Source organism: Oncorhynchus kisutch, unplaced genomic scaffold (assembly GCF_002021735.2).
Source record: "Oncorhynchus kisutch isolate 150728-3 unplaced genomic scaffold, Okis_V2 Okis02a-Okis13b_hom, whole genome shotgun sequence".
Lineage (NCBI taxonomy): Eukaryota > Metazoa > Chordata > Actinopteri > Salmoniformes > Salmonidae > Oncorhynchus > Oncorhynchus kisutch.
Genome location: NW_022261979.1, coordinates 12,961,366 through 12,978,325, shown reverse-complemented (window position 1 = coordinate 12,978,325; position 16,960 = coordinate 12,961,366). Strand labels below are relative to the sequence as shown.

The 16,960-nt window shown below is 46.0% G+C and overlaps 1 protein-coding gene across 1 annotated transcript in view; it reads left to right on the top strand.

Moving 5' to 3' along the window:
* LOC109888372 (vacuolar protein sorting-associated protein 13B-like) overlaps window positions 1-16,960 on the top strand; it is a 300,473-nt gene that overhangs the window by 11,117 nt on the left and 272,396 nt on the right.

Here is a 16,960-nt window from a genome sequence, read left to right as displayed (position 1 = left end):
ACTCCTCTACCCAGAACCCCCTCTGTCTCCTCAGCACATTCTAGACTCCTCTACCCAGAACCCCCTCTGTCTCCTCAGCACATTCTAGACTCTGTGTGAAGGTGTCAACTAACTCTCAGGCTGTTTTTAGGTTTTTAGAGCAGGGCTGAGTGATGTCAACTAACTCCCTGGCTGTTTTTAGAGCAGGGCTGAGTGACGTCAACTAACTCCCTGGCTGTTTTTTAGAGCAGGGCTGAGAGATATCAACTAACTCCCAGCAGGGCTGAGGGATGTCTACTAACTCCCTGGCTGTTTTTAGAGCAGGGCTGAGTGATGTCAACTAACTCTCAGGCTGTTTTTAGGTTTTTAGAGCAGGGCTGAGTGATGTCAACTAACTCCCTGGCTGTTTTTAGAGCAGGGCTGAGTGATGTCAACTAACTCCCTGGCTGTTTTTAGAGCAGGGCTGAGTGACGTCAACTAACTCCCTGGCTGTTTTTTAGAGCAGGGCTGAGAGATATCAACTAACTCCCAGCAGGGCTGAGGGATGTCTACTAACTCCCTGGCTGTTTTTAGAGCAGGGCTGAGTGATGTCAACTAACTCCCAGGCTGTTTTTTAGAGCAGGGCTGAGTGATGTCAACTAACTCCCTGGTTGTTTTTAGAGCAGGGCTGAGTGATGTCAACTAACTCCGTGGCTGTTTTTAGAGCAGGGCTGAGTGATGTCAACTAACTCCCTGGCTGTTTTTAGAGCAGGGCTGAGAGATATCAACTAACTCCCAGCAGGGCTGAGTGATATCAACTAACTCCCAGCAGGGCCGAGTGATGTCAACTAACTCCCAGGCTGTTTTTAGAGCAGGGCTGAGTGACGTCATGGTCTCTGTACAGTTGGTTTGTTATATTCTCGTCAGGTTTTCTAGAAGCTGTTGGGGGAATGAAAGAGGGGTTGGCCGCTGCTTTAAAGGTGCTCTTCAATGACGAGCACATTGGGGACCTCAAGGATGACAGTGTCCTCCCATGTTATTCACCCTGCCAGAAGGAAACAGCCTGCAAATGCTCTTTTTAATGTCTCTGTAAATGTGGCTGGGCTTATTTCTTAGCATCAGGCAGAGAGATCAGTAGTTTTAAGTAGTAAACGGCTGTTTAAAAATAAATAAAAGTGTCTGTCTTTTGTGAGTTTGGTTGTACAACTTCAAGCCAACACAATTGCTCACACTGCTCAGCAAATGTACTTTTCAGAACGAGGACTGATCGCCAGTGACCAGAAATATTCAGAGAGCGTCTCGGATTATAGTGTTGCTGGTTAGGCCTAATTCCACCACTAGTATTTTTACTATTGAACCGTAAAATGTCTTTGGCAAGTGACTAAAACTAGAGTTCAAAGCTGTGTATTGTTAGTCAGTAGTGACATTTTACTGGGCTCACTTGTTACATGAACTGTACCTTCCAAATGGCACCCTGTTCCCTACATAGTGCTGTACTTTTAATCAGAGCCTTGGGCTAAAGTAGTGCACTACATAGGGGAAGAGGGTTCCATTTGGTCCTGGTCTAAAGTAGTGCACTACATAGGGGAAGAGGGTTCCATTTGGTCCTGGGCTAAAGTAGTGCACTACATAGGGGAAGAGGGTTCCATTTGGTCCTGGTCTAAAGTAGTGCACTACATAGGGGAAGAGGGTTCCATTTGGTCCAGGTCTAAAGTAGTGCACTACATAGGGGAAGAGGGTTCCATTTGGTCCTGGGCTAAAGTAGTGCACTACATAGGGGAAGAGGGTTCCATTTGGTCCAGGTCTAAAGTAGTGCACTACATAGGGAAGAGGGTTCCATTTGGTCCTGGTCTAAAGTAGTGCACTACATAGGGGAAGAGGGTTCCATTTGGTCCTGGTCTAAAGTAGTGCACTACATAGGGAAGAGGGTTCCATTTGGTCCAGGTCTAAAGTAGTGCACTACATAGGGAAGAGGGTTCCATTTGGTCCTGGTCTAAAGTAGTGCACTACATAGGGGAAGAGGGTTCCATTTGGTCCTGGTCTAAAGTAGTGCACTACATAGGGAAGAGGGTTCCATTGGGTCCTGGTCTAAAGTAGTGCAGTACATAGGGGAAGAGGGTTCCATTTGGTCCTGGGCTAAAGTAGTGCACTACATAGGGGAAGAGGGTTCCATTTGGTCCTGGGATAAAGTAGTGCACTACATAGGGGAAGAGGGTTCCATTGGGTCCTGGTCTAAAGTAGTGCACTACATAGGGGAAGAGGGTTCCATTTGGTCCTGGTCTAAAGTAGTGCACTACATAGGGGAAGAGGGTTCCATTTGGTCCTGGTCTAAAGTAGTGCACTACATAGGGAAGAGGGTTCCATTGGGTCCTGGTCTAAAGTAGTGCACTACATAGGGGAAGAGGGTTCCATTTGGTCCTGGGCTAAAGTAGTGCACTACATAGGGGAAGAGGGTTCCATTTGGTCCTGGGCTAAAGTAGTGCACTACATAGGGAAGAGGGTTCCATTGGGTCCTGGTCTAAAGTAGTGCAGTACATAGGGGAAGAGGGTTCCATTTGGTCCTGGTCTAAAGTAGTGCACTACATAGGGGAAGAGGGTTCCATTTGGTCCAGGGCTAAAGTAGTGCACTACATAGGGGAAGAGGGTTCCATTTGGTCCTGGGCTAAAGTAGTGCACTACATAGGGGAAGAGGGTTCCATTGGGTCCAGGTCTAAAGTAGTGCACTACATAGGGGAAGAGGGTTCCATTTGGTCCTGGGCTAAAGTAGTGCACTACATAGGGGAAGAGGGTTCCATTGGGTCCAGGTCTAAAGTAGTGCACTACATAGGGGAAGAGGGTTCCATTTGGTCCTGGGCTAAAGTAGTGCACTACATAGGGAAGAGGGTTCCATTTGGACCTGGTCTAAAGTAGTGCACTACATAGGGGAAGAGGGTTCCATTTGGTCCTGGTCTAAAGTAGTGCACTACATAGGGGAAGAGGGTTCCATTTGGTCCTGGTCTAAAGTAGTGCACTACATAGGGGAAGAGGGTTCCATTTGGTCCTGGTCTAAAGTAGTGCACTACATAGGGGAAGAGGGTTCCATTTGGTCCTGGTCTAAAGTAGTGCACTACATAGGGGAAGAGGGTTCCATTTGGTCCTGGTCTAAAGTAGTGCACTACATAGGGGAAGAGGGTTCCATTTGGTCCTGGTCTAAAGTAGTGCACTACATAGGGAAGAGGGTTCCATTTGGACCTGGTCTAAAGTAGTGCACTACATAGGGGAAGAGGGTTCCATTTGGTCCTGGTCTAAAGTAGTGCACTACATAGGGACGAGGGTTCCATTTGGACCTGGTCTAAAGTAGTGCACTACATAGGGGAAGAGGGTTCCATTTGGACCTGGTCTAAAGTAGTGCACTACATAGGGGAAGAGGGTTCCATTGGGTCCTGGTCTAAAGTAGTGCACTACATAGGGGAAGAGGGTTCCATTTGGTCCTGGGCTAAAGTAGTGCACTACATAGGGGAAGAGGGTTCCATTGGGTCCAGGTCTAAAGTAGTGCACTACATAGGGGAAGAGGGTTCCATTTGGTCCTGGGCTAAAGTAGTGCACTACATAGGGAAGAGGGTTCCATTTGGACCTGGTCTAAAGTAGTGCACTACATAGGGGAAGAGGGTTCCATTTGGTCCTGGTCTAAAGTAGTGCACTACATAGGGGAAGAGGGTTCCATTTGGTCCTGGTCTAAAGTAGTGCACTACATAGGGGAAGAGGGTTCCATTTGGTCCTGGTCTAAAGTAGTGCACTACATAGGGGAAGAGGGTTCCATTTGGTCCTGGTCTAAAGTAGTGCACTACATAGGGGAAGAGGGTTCCATTTGGTCCTGGTCTAAAGTAGTGCACTACATAGGGGAAGAGGGTTCCATTTGGTCCTGGTCTAAAGTAGTGCACTACATAGGGAAGAGGGTTCCATTTGGACCTGGTCTAAAGTAGTGCACTACATAGGGGAAGAGGGTTCCATTTGGTCCTGGTCTAAAGTAGTGCACTACATAGGGACGAGGGTTCCATTTGGACCTGGTCTAAAGTAGTGCACTACATAGGGGAAGAGGGTTCCATTTGGACCTGGTCTAAAGTAGTGCACTACATAGGGGAAGAGGGTTCCATTTGGTCCTGGTCTAAAGTAGTGCACTACATAGGGACGAGTGCTCCATTGGGTCCTGGTCTAAAGTAGTGCAGTACATGCCATTTGAGACTCAATCAAAGAACATGGTTGTCAAGACAGTCACACTTCTCTCTCTACCGGCCCAAGCTGCATGTCTGACAGGAAGAAGGGATAATGTCCTTGTAGTTGGTCGGTATTAGAGGCAGGGATTATGTAGTTGGTCGGTATTAGAGGCAGTGATTGTGTTGTAGTTGGTCGGTATTAGAGGCAGTGATTATGTTCTTGGTCGGTATTAGAGGCAGTGATTATGTTCTTGGTCGGTATTAGAGGCAGTGATTATGTAGTTGGTCGGTATTAGAGGCAGGGATTATGTCCTTGTAGTTGGTCGGTATTAGAGGCAGGGATTATGTTCTTGTAGTTGGTCGGTATTAGAGGCAGTGATTATGTTCTTGGTCGGTATTAGAGGCAGTGATTGTGTTGTAGTTGGTCGGTATTAGAGGCAGTGATTGTGTTCTTGGTCGGTATTAGAGGCAGTGATTATGTCCTTGTAGTTGGTCGGTATTAGAGGCAGTGATTATGTTCTTGGTCGGTATTAGAGGCAGTGATTATGTCCTTGTAGTTGGTCGGTATTAGAGGCAGTGATTATGTCCTTGTAGTTGGTCGGTATTAGAGGCAGTGATTGTGTCCTTGGTCGGTATTAGAGGCAGTGATTATGTTCTTGGTCGGTATTAGAGGCAGTGATTATGTCCTTGTAGTTGGTCGTTATTAGAGGCAGTGATTATGTAGTTGGTCGGTATTAGAGGCAGTGATTGTGTTCTTGGTCGGTATTAGAGGCAGTGATTATGTCCTTGTAGTTTGTCAGTACAAAAACCTACTTTGAGTCTTAGCAGCACCACCACTGAAACTGAACCGAAATCTGAGAACGATTACCCCCAAAATAAATATTTATAATTTATTTAGGTTTGATTTATAAATATTTTGATCATGGGCAAAGTGTAGTATGAAAGACATTTTTGTGAGATTTATTTGTGCTGAAGAGTCTGGTTGTGGTCGTACCTATTCTATACCACCCATGCTGTTGCCAAGTAGAAAGGCAAGCTGGCAGTGTGGAGCTCAGAGAGCAGACTACGCACCTAATGGCGCCCTATTCCCTATATAGTACACTGCTGTTAACCAGAGGCCTATGAGCCCTATGAAGATGGTAGGGTTCCAATTGGCCCTCGGCCCCCCCCCTGTATGGAGTGTCTCAAGGCCAGATGTCCCCGTCACTAGAAACACATTGTAAGGGAAGTCAATTACACCTAATTATGTAGACTTCAGGCTAAAGACTCGGCAACACATGAGCTTGAGCAGGCCAGAACTCATGTTAAATATCATAGTATGTAGCTGGCTACTGCTGCAGAGATCGTATTCCCTGTGGGTCCGTACACAGCTCAGGGTCACGGCCAAGCAGTGGAATGTACTCTCATGTACAACTACTATTCTCAAAACAAGTATTTGTTACAGATGTTTTTCCTAAAGGTTCCCCCCCCTCCCCTAGTCAAGAAAATGATTTTTTTGGGGGGTGAAAATTGCAAATGACGTTTGGACAAATTTTATTCAATGTTGTTCTCACCCGGGAGACACACAATTTGGAGCCAAGCCAGACTTCCAACAGAAGTCCTGCTAGGCAGCGGGAGGAATTGAAATGAGCTGTCTGGAGGGCCCAGGGTACTTCTCTCCTATTTGAGGGGGAGGTAGGAAGGCCCTTTCAGTTCGGGAGGAATTGAAATGAGCTGTCTGGAGGGCCCAGGGTACTTCTCTCCTATTTGAGGGGGAGGTAGGAGGGCCCTTTCAGTTCGGGAGGAATTGAAATGAGCTGTCTGGAGGGCCCAGGGTACCTCTCTCCTATTTGAGGGGGAGGTAGGAGGGCCCTTTCAGTTCGGGAGGAATTGAAATGAGCTGTCTGGAGGGCCCAGGGTACTTCTCTCCTATTTGAGGGGAAGGTCGGAGGGCCTTTTCAGTTCTGACGCCAGCATAATGGACACAGCCTTTTCTTATCCTGGTGATTTGTGACATGTCATGGTCATATATTACATTGTACTGATAAAGGTATTTATTTAACTACTCATTAAAGGATGGCAGTGGCACCCTCCTAGAGCTCAGTATCACCCGTCACTGGGAGGTACCTGGAGGGGCTTCCTGCTGGTCCTCCTCAACCTGGAGGGGAGGGGCTTCCTACTGGTCCTCCTCAACCTGGAGGGGCTTCCTACTGGTCCTCCTCAAACTGGAGGGGACGGGCTTCCTACTGGTCCTCCTCAACCTGGAGGGGCTTCCTACTGGTCCTCCTCAACCTGGAGGGGAGGGGCTTCCTACTGGTCCTCCTCAACCTGGAGGGGCCTCCTACTGGTCCTCCTCAACCTGGAGGGGCTTCCTACTGGTCCTCCTCAACCTGGAGGGGAGGGGCTTCCTACTGGTCCTCCTCAACCTGGAGGGGCTTCCTACTGGTCCTCCTCAACCTGGAGGGGAGGGGCTTCCTACTGGTCCTCCTCAATCCGGAGGGGAGGGGCTTCCTACTGGTCCTCCTCAACCTGGAGGGGAGGGGCTTCCTACTGGTCCTCGTCAACCTGGAGGGGAGGGGCTTCCTACTGGTCCTCCTCAACCTGGAGGGGAAGGGACTTCCTACTGGTCCTCCTTAACCTGGAGTGGCTTCCTACTGGTCCTCCTTAACCTGGAGGGGAGGGACTTCCTACTGGTCCTCCTTAACCTGGAGTGGCATCCTACTGGTCCTCCTTAACCTGGAGGGGAGGGACTTCCTGCTGGTCCTCCTTAACCTGGAGGGGAGGGACTTCCTGCTGGTCCTTCTTAACCTGAAGTGGCATCCTGCTGGTCCTCCTTAACCTGGAGGGGAGGGACTTCCTGCTGGTCCTCCTTAACCTGGAGTGGAGGGACTTCCTGCTGGTCCTCCTTAACCTGGAGTGGAGGGACTTCCTGCTGGTCCTCCTTAACCTGGAGTGGAGGGACTTCCTGCTGGTCCTCCTTAACCTGAAGTGGAGGGACTTCCTGCTGGTCCTCCTTAACCTGGAGTGGAGGGACTTCCTGCTGGTCCTCCTTAACCTGAAGTGGAGGGACTTCCTGCTGGTCCTCCTCAACCTGGAGGGGAGGGACTTCCTACTGGTCCTCCTTAACCTGGAGTGGAGGGACTTCCTGCTGGTCCTCCTCAACCTGGAGGGGAGGGACTTCCTACTGGTCCTCCTTAACCTCTTCCAGCAGAAAGCTGATACACACTGAAGCTCCCGACGAACAGTTCTTGTCCTGATGTTGCTTTCAGTTTGGAACTCGTTAGTGAGGGTTACAACCGAGGACAGACAATTTTTTTACGCACCTCAGCCCACGTTGGTCCCGTTCTGTGAGCTTGTGTGGCCTACCACTTCACGGCTGAGCCGTTGTTGTTCCTAGACGTTTCCACCTCACAATACCTGCACTTAGAGTTGACCCGGGGCAGCTCTTGCAGGGCAGAAATTTGACAAACTGACTTGTTGGAAAGGTGGCATCCTATGACGGTGCCACGTTGAACATACATCCACATACTGCTGTATATATAGTGTATGAAGGGGTGTCCTGTATATATAGTGTATGAAGGGGTGTCCTGTATATATAGTGGATGAAGGGGTGTCCTGTGTATATATAGTGTATGAAGGGGTGTCCTGTATATATAGTGTATGAAGGGGTGTCCTGTATATATAGTGGATGAAGGGGTGTCCTGTATATATAGTGGATGAAGGGGTGTCCTGTATATATAGTGGATGAAGGGGTGTCCTGTATATATAGTGGATGAAGGGGTGTCCTGTATATATAGTGGATGAAGGGGTGTCCTGTATATATAGTGGATGAAGGGGTGTCCTCATACTGCTGTATATATAGTGGATGAAGGGGTGTCCTCATACTGCTGTATATATAGTGGATGAAGGGGTGTCCTGTATATATAGTGGATGAAGGGGTGTCCATACTGCTGTATATATAGTGGATGAAGGGGTGTCCTCATACTGCTGTATATATAGTGGATGAAGGGGTGTCCTGTATATATAGTGGATGAAGGGGTGTCCACATACTGCTGTATATACAATGGATGAAGGGGTGTCCTGTATATATAGTGTATGAAGGGGTGTCCTGTATATATAGTGTATGAAGGGGTGTCCACATACTGCTGTATATATAATGGATGAAGGGGTGTCCTGTATATATAGTGGATGAAGGGGTGTCCTGTATATATAGTGTATGAAGGGGTGTCCTGTATATATAGTGTATGAAGGGGTGTCCTGTATATATAGTGGATGAAGGGGTGTCCACATACTGCTGTATATATAATGGATGAAGGGGTGTCCTGTATATATAGTGGATGAAGGGGTGTCCTGTATATATAGTGTATGAAGGGGTGTCCTGTGTATATATAGTGGATGAAGGGGTGTCCACATACTGCTGTATATATAGTGGATGAAGGGGTGTCCTGTATATATAGTGGATGAAGGGGTGTCCTCATACTGCTGTATATATAATGGATGAAGGGGTGTCCTGTATATATAGTGTATGAAGGGGTGTCCTGTATATATAGTGTATGAAGGGGTGTCCTGTATATATAGTGTATGAAGGGGTGTCCTGTATATATAGTGGATGAAGGGGTGTCCTCATACTGCTGTATATATAGTGGATGAAGGGGTGTCCTGTATATATAGTGGATGAAGGGGTGTCCTCATACTGCTGTATATATAGTGGATGAAGGGGTGTCCTGTATATATAATGGATGAAGGGGTGTCCTGTATATATAGTGGATGAAGGGTGTCCTGTATATATAGTGGATGAAGGGGTGTCCTGTATATATAGTGGATGAAGGGGTGTCCACATACTGCTGTATATATAGTGGATGAAGGGGTGTCCTGTATATATAGAGTATGAAGGGGTGTCCTGTATATATAGTGGATGAAGGGGTGTCCTGTATATATAGTGGATGAAGGGGTGTCCTCATACTGCTGTATATATAGTGGATGAAGGGGTGTCCTGTATATATAGTGTATGAAGGGGTGTCCTGTATATATAGTGGATGAAGGGGTGTCCACATACTGCTGTATATATAATGGATGAAGGGGTGTCCTGTATATATAGTGGATGAAGGGTGTCCTGTATATATAGTGGATGAAGGGGTGTCCTGTATATATAGTGGATGAAGGGGTGTCCACATACTGCTGTATATATAGTGGATGAAGGGGTGTCCTGTATATATAGAGTATGAAGGGGTGTCCTGTATATATAGTGGATGAAGGGGTGTCCTGTATATGTAGTGGATGAAGGGGTGTCCTGTATATATAGTGGATGAAGGGGTGTCCTGTATATATAGTGTATGAAGGGGTGTCCTGTATATATAGTGTATGAAGGGGTGTCCTCATACTGCTGTATATATAGTGGATGAAGGGGTGTCCTGTATATATAGTGTATGAAGGGGTGTCCTGTATATATAGTGGATAAAGGGGTGTCCTGTATATATAGTGTATGAAGGGGTGTCCTGTATATATAGTGGATGAAGGGGTGTCTTCATACTGCTGTATATATAGTGTATGAAGGGGTGTCCTGTATATATAGTGGATGAAGGGGTGTCTTCATACTGCTGTATATATAGTGTATGAAGGGGTGTCCTGTATATATAGTGGATGAAGGGGTGTCCTGTATATATAGAGTATGAAGGGGTGTCCTGTATATATAGTGGATGAAGGGGTGTCCTGTATATATAGTGGATGAAGGGGTGTCCTCATACTGCTGTATATATAGTGGATGAAGGGGTGTCCTGTATATATAGTGTATGAAGGGGTGTCCTGTATATATAGTGGATGAAGGGGTGTCCTCATTCTGCTGTATATATAGTGGATGAAGGGGTGTCCTGTATATATAGTGTATGAAGGGGTGTCCTGTATATATAGTGGATGAAGGGGTGTCCTGTATATATAGTGTATGAAGGGGTGTCCTGTATATATAGTGGATGAAGGGGTGTCCTGTATATATAGTGGATGAAGGGGTGTCCATACTGCTGTATATATAGTGTATGAAGGGGTGTCCTGTATATATAGTGGATGAAGGGGTGTCCTGTATATATAGTGTATGAAGGGGTGTCCTGTATATATAGTGGATGAAGGGGTGTCCTCATACTGCTGTATATATAGTGGATGAAGGGGTGTCCACATACTGCTGTATATATAGTGGATGAAGGGGTGTCCTGTATATATAGTGGATGAAGGGGTGTCCTGTATATATAGTGGATGAAGGGGTGTCCATACTGCTGTATATATAGTGGATGAAGGGGTGTCCTGTATATATAGTGGATGAAGGGGTGTCCTGTATATATAGTGTATGAAGGGGTGTCCTCATACTGCTGTGTATATATAGTGGATGAAGGGGTGTCCTGTATATATAGTGTATGAAGGGGTGTCCTGTATATATAGTGTATGAAGGGGTGTCCTGTATATATAGTGGATGAAGGGGTGTCCTGTATATATAGTGTATGAAGGGGTGTCCTGTATATATAGTGGATGAAGGGGTGTCCTGTATATATAGTGGATGAAGGGGTGTCCTGTATATATAGTGTATGAAGGGGTGTCCTCATACTGCTGTATATATAGTGGATGAAGGGGTGTCCTGTATATATAGTGTATGAAGTGGTGTCCTGTATATATAGTGGATGAAGGGGTGTCCTGTATATATAGTGGATGAAGGGGTGTCGTTACCAGCCCCGAGCGTAGAGCTGCAGGGACACACTACTTGTGTTAACTCAAGGTTAAGACAATCCCTCCATCTGGGTTTTTAACTGTTGGATATATAGGCCTGCGTATTTTTGGGAAGAATTCAACAGTCTGTGTGTTTGGATGGAAAATCAGACCACTACACGGAGTAGATTTAGTATTTTTAGAGAAGGCTCGTTGATATACGTGTGTAGATGCTTTGTGTTCAGGCGCCAAGAGTCCGCTTTCGCTTCCCCGAAGTGTGGAAATGATAAACGATATCATTAATATGGTTTGTTTTTCATAATTGCCGTTCCGGTTCGGCTCCGGCCTGTAAAAACATCCCCTTTTCCCTTTTGAAGTTCATTAAGGGGAGTTAAGGGTTGTGTAATTATTGGAGCTGTTTCTGTTCTGTTCCCTCTGGACGGGTTGGATACCAAATGGCACCCTATTCCCTGATAATAGTGTTCAGTTCTGGTCAAAAGTAGTGCGCTAAATAGGGACTAAGGGGTGCCATTTGTGGAGGACAATCAGAGAGGAACTGGGTAGTAAATTAGGAAAATATATTCACACAGCCTCTCAGAGATCGTCTGCTGCTTGCTAAGCACAGAGCGAGAGGACGATTATAGTTTCCTCAGGCATGTGGACGTGGAAATGTGTTGAGGACCACTGAGATTACAGCTCCTGTTGACGTGGAAATGTGTTGAGGACCAATGAGATTACAGCTCCTGTTGACGTGGAAATGTGTTGAGGACCACTGAGATTACAGCTCCTGTTGACAGTGAAATCGTCTACAGTAGTGCACTATATAGGGAATAGTGGGCCATTTGGTCCCTGGTCTACAGTAGTGTACTATATAGGGACTAGGGGGCCATTTGGTCCCTGGTCTACAGTAGTGTACTATATAGGGGGCCATTAGGGATGCGGGCTCTGTGTGTACTATATAGGGTCTAGGGGGCCATTGGGTCCCTGGTCTACAGTAGTGTACTATATAGGGGGCCATTAGGGACGCGGGCTCTGTGTGTACTATATAGGGTCTAGGGGGCATTTGGTCCCTGGTCTACTGTAGTGTACTATATAGGGGGCCATTTGGTCCTTGGTCTACTGTTGTGTACTATATAGGGAATAGGGGGACATTTGGTCCCTGGTCTACTGTAGTGTACTATATAGGGGGCCATTAGGGACGCGGGCTCTGTGTGTATCTTATAAAGAGCTGGCGTATACTATCTTGAGATTCCTCTCCCATTCCTCTAATCATGTCTGCTTCTCTCTTAGCATGGCTCCACTACCGCTGGAATGCACACCAGAAATATCCTGTGGAAAGTCATGAAACAATTTTAAAACCAGGATTAGATCCAACTCAAAAAATTGCGGGGGAAAATGACTGTTTGGATTCATTCAGAAATCTATTTGTTGATCCGACATGGTTTGTGTTTTCAACTATCAGAAAAACTAAGATCAAAAGAGGTGGCAGGCTACCCTGTAGAGGTGGCAGGGTAGCCTAGTGGTTAGAGTGTAGAGGAGCCAGGTAGCCTAGTGGTTAGAGTGTAGAGAAGCCTGGTAGCCTAGTGGTTAGAGTGTAGAGGGGGCAGGTAGCCTAGTGGTTAGAGTGAGGAGGTGGTAGGGGAGCCTAGTGGTTAGAGTGTAGGGGGGGCCAGGTAGCCTAGTGGTTAGAGTGTAGAGGGGCCAGGTAGCCTAGTGGTTAGAGTGTAGAGGAGGCAGGTAGCCTAGTGGTTAGAGGAGCCAGGTAGCCTAGTGGTTAGAGTGTAGAGGAGGCAGGTAGCCTAGTGGTTAGAGTGTAGAGGTGGTAGGGGAGCCTAGTGGTTAGAGTGTAGAGGTGGCAGGGTAGCCTAGTGGTTAGAGTGTAGAGGCGGCAGGGTAGCATAGTGGTTAGAGTGTAGAGGGGGCAGGGTAGACTTGTGGTTAGAGCGTTGGACTAGTAACCGGAAGGTTGCAAGTTCAAACCCCCGAGCTGACAAGGTACAAATCTGTCGTTCTGCCCCTGAACAGGCAGTTAACCCACTGTTCCTAGGCCGTCATTGAAAATAAGAATTTGTTCTTAACTGACTTGCCTGGTTAAATAAAGGTAAAATATGAATTATATACGTGTGCCAGTGTGTGGACATCAGGCTGAGCTGAGCCCGTGTGAAGTTAACTCTGAGTCATTGTCTAATCTATAAATAAACCAGTCTATTGTACACCTCTGTGAAGCCAGTCTGTGTCCATCTCTCAGCCCTGAGTCATTGTCTAATCTATAAATAAACCAGTCTATTGTACTCCTCTGTGAAGCCAGTCTGTGTCCATCTCTCAGCCGTATGTCTGACTGACATCATTATTATTATTATCATTATTAGATGTATAAGGGATGGTTTTGATCTGAAACCGTTGGAAAATTAGCACAAAAAACCCCTACAGTAACCATGAAACTCTCATAGAGATGAAACAGTTTTAAATCTTTCCATTTCATACCAGGCTCCTTGGGGAATTATGGGAAACGTAGTTATTAATAGCCCTGCTAAGGACTCTGAGGACGTCTAGTATCTTGATGCTGTGTCCATTGGAAGAGTAAGCTGAGGCTGTAAGGAAGTCATTTGGAGGTCAGTGTTAGTCTGACTAGAACAGTCTGACCAGAACAGTCTGACCAGAACAGTCTGACCAGAACAGTCTGACCAGAATAGTCTGACCAGAACAGTCTGACCAGAACAGCCTGACCAGAACAGCCTGACCAGAACAGCCTGACCAGAACAGCCTGACCAGAACAGTCTGACCAGAACAGCCTGACCAGAACAGTCTGACCAGAACAGTCTGACCAGAATAGTCTGACCAGAACAGTCTGACCAGAACAGCCTGACCAGAACAGCCTGACCAGAACAGCCTGACCAGAACGGCCTGACCAGAACAAGCCATCTCTGATCTGTACTCTAAATAACTGATCTGTACTCTAAATAACTGAACTATACTGCATCAAGCCATCTCTGATCTGTACTCTAAATAACTGAACTATACTGCATCAAGCCATCTCTGATCTGTACTCTAAATAACCGATCTGTACTCCAAATAACTGATCTGTACTCTAAATAACTGATCTGTACTCTAAATAACTGATCTGTACTCTAAATAACTGATCTGTACTCTAAATAACTGATCTGTACTCTAAATAACTGATCTGTACTCTAAATAACTGATCTGTACTCTAAATAACTGATCTGTACTCTAAATAACTGAACTGTACTCTAAATAACTGAACTATACTGCTTTAGAAGTCTGTTCATCTCTCTCCATTTAAATATATTCATACTGATACTGTCCATCCATCCGTCCACTGTATATTCGTATGTCTGCTGATTCTCTTATAGCTCTATGTGCGAGTCAAGTTCTTCCACACCGATCCCAACAAAACATTGCTGGTGTGCTAAGCTTGTAGCGTCATACCCAAGAAAACTAGAGGCTGTAATCGCTGGCCTAAAAGGTGCCTCAACAAAGTACCGAGTAAAGGGTCTGAATACTGATGAAAATGGGATATTTCAGCTTTGGACAAAACATTTCTAGAAACCTGTTTCTTTGCGTTGTCATCATTATGTGGGTATTGTGTGTAGAATTAAATACATTTTAGAATAAGTCTGTAAAGTAACAACAAAAAAAGTCAAGGGGTCTGAATACTTTCCGTTTTGCATATTAATTGTAAAGGAGCTTCTAGCTCGTCACCGTGACCTTTCACCTCTCTGTGAAGTTCATCACAACTGATTTTCATCTGTAGTCTAATAAACTGCATGCTTTCCTCAACGAGTCGTAAAGTGGGACGGACCACAACACGTCGATATGACGGTTATTATGTCTATATCCCAAAGTTTACATCGATATGACGGTTATTATGTCCATATTAGAGCAGAAAAGCACAATTTCTTGCACAATGAATTTTTTTCGACCAAAAAAAAGATCCCACCTTGTCGAGCGTATTTATTTTCTGTCTTCCATCAGACCTGTCACGTTTTATTTTATCTGCATAAACCGGTTGGATTGAAATCTGGTTACTGTCACACTTCTATGTGGTTGGTTCAGAAGGATAGGAGAACTAATAACATGGTTGGTTCAGAAGGATAGGAGAACTATTAACATGGTTGGTTCAGAAGGATAGGAGAACTATTAACATGGTTGGTTCAGAAGGATAGGAGAACTAATAACAAATGGTTGGTTCAGAAGGATAGGAGAACTAATAACATGGTTGGTTCAGAAGGATAGGAGAACTAATAACATGGTTGGTTCAGAAGGATAGGAGAACTATTAACATGGTTGGTTCAGAAGGATAGGAGAACTAATAACATGGTTGGTTCAGAAGGATAGGAGAACTAATAACAAATGGTTGGTTCAGAAGGATAGGAGAACTAATAACATGGTTGGTTCAGAAGGATAGGAGAACTAATAACAAATGGTTGGTTCAGGAGGAACTAATAACAAATGGTTGGTTCAGAAGGATAGTAGAACTAATAACAAATGGTTGGTTCAGAAGGATAGTAGAACTAATAACAAATGGTTGGTTCAGAAGGATAGTAGAACTAATAACAAATGGTTGGTTCAGAAGGATAGTAGAACTAATAACAAATGGTTGGTTCAGAAGGATAGGAGAACTAATGACAAATGGTTGGTTCAGAAGGATAGTAGAACTAATAACAAATGGTTGGTTCAGAAGGATAGTAGAACTAATAACAAATGGTTGGTTCAGAAGGATAGTAGAACTAATAACAAATGGTTGGTTCAGAAGGATAGTAGAACTAATAACAAATGGTTGGTTCAGAAGGATAGTAGAACTAATAACAAATGGTTGGTTCAGAAGGATAGGAGAACTAATAACAAATGGTTGGTTCAGAAGGATAGGAGAACTAATAACAAATGGTTGGTTCAGAAGGATAGTAGAACTAATAACAAATGGTTGGTTCAGAAGGATAGGAGAACTAATGACAAATGGTTGGTTCAGAAGGATAGTAGAACTAATAACAAATGGTTGGTTCAGAAGGAACTAATAACAAATGGTTGGTTCAGAAGGATAGTAGAACTAATGGTTGGTTCAGAAGGATAGTAGAACTAATGGTTGGTTCAGAAGGACAGGAGTGTAAGTGTGGGAGAGACTATCTGTTTGTGGTGTGACGATGCCCACCGTACATTCAGCTCTAAACACCACTGCTCCTTCAGCGTCTCCCCCTCGACAACTAACCCCCGGAACAGGCCCGTCATCTGGCTTCAAGCTTAACACTCTCTCTCCAGTTAAACGGTTCAGAAAACATCTTGCAGAGACGACCAGAGAACTCCCCCAAGACGTTGTGGTGGTGGTGGCTGTTTAAAAAAAAAAAGAGACTAGGGCTGTGTCCCAAAAGAGCACCCTATTCCCTATGTAGTGCACTAAGTTTTCTAGTGCAGCCCTACAGAGGGAATAGGGTGATGTTTTGGGACGCAGGCCTAACTGGTAATGAAACAGTTCACATCTAGCAGAGAGAGAGAGTTTTCCCTTTTGGTTTTTAGGAGACAGAGATACGACTGGGTTTTCCAGAGGAGGAGGTCTTGACTGGGTTTCCCAGAGGAGGAGGTCTTGACTGGGTTTTCCAGAAGAGGAGGAGGTCTTGACTGGGTTTTCCAGAAGAGGAGGAGGTCTTGACTGGGTTTTCCAGAAGAGGAGGAGGTCTTGACTGGGTTTTCCAGAAGAGGAGGAGGTCTTGACTGGGTTTTCCAGAGGAGGAGGTCTTGACTGGGTTTGGCCGTGCCTCCTCCCCTCCTCTCCTCTCCCCTCTCCTCGCCAGCCCAGACCTCGTCCTCTCCTCTCCCCTCTCCTGCCCAGACCTCCTCCTCTCCTCTCCCCTCTCCTCCCCAGCCCTCCTTCTCTCCCCTCCCCTCCCCTCCCCTCTCCTCCCCTCTCCTCCCCAGCCCAGCCCTCCTCCTCTCCCCTCCCCTCTCCTCCCCAGCCCAGACCTCCTCTCCTCTCCTCTCCTCTCCTCTCCTCTCCTCTCCTCTCCTCTCCTCTCCTCTCCTCTCCTCTCCTCTCCTCTCCTCTCCTCTCCTCTCCTCTCCTCTCCTCTCCTCTCCCCTCTCCTCCCCAGCCCAGACCTCCTCTCCTCCCCAGCCCTCCTCCTCTCCCCTCC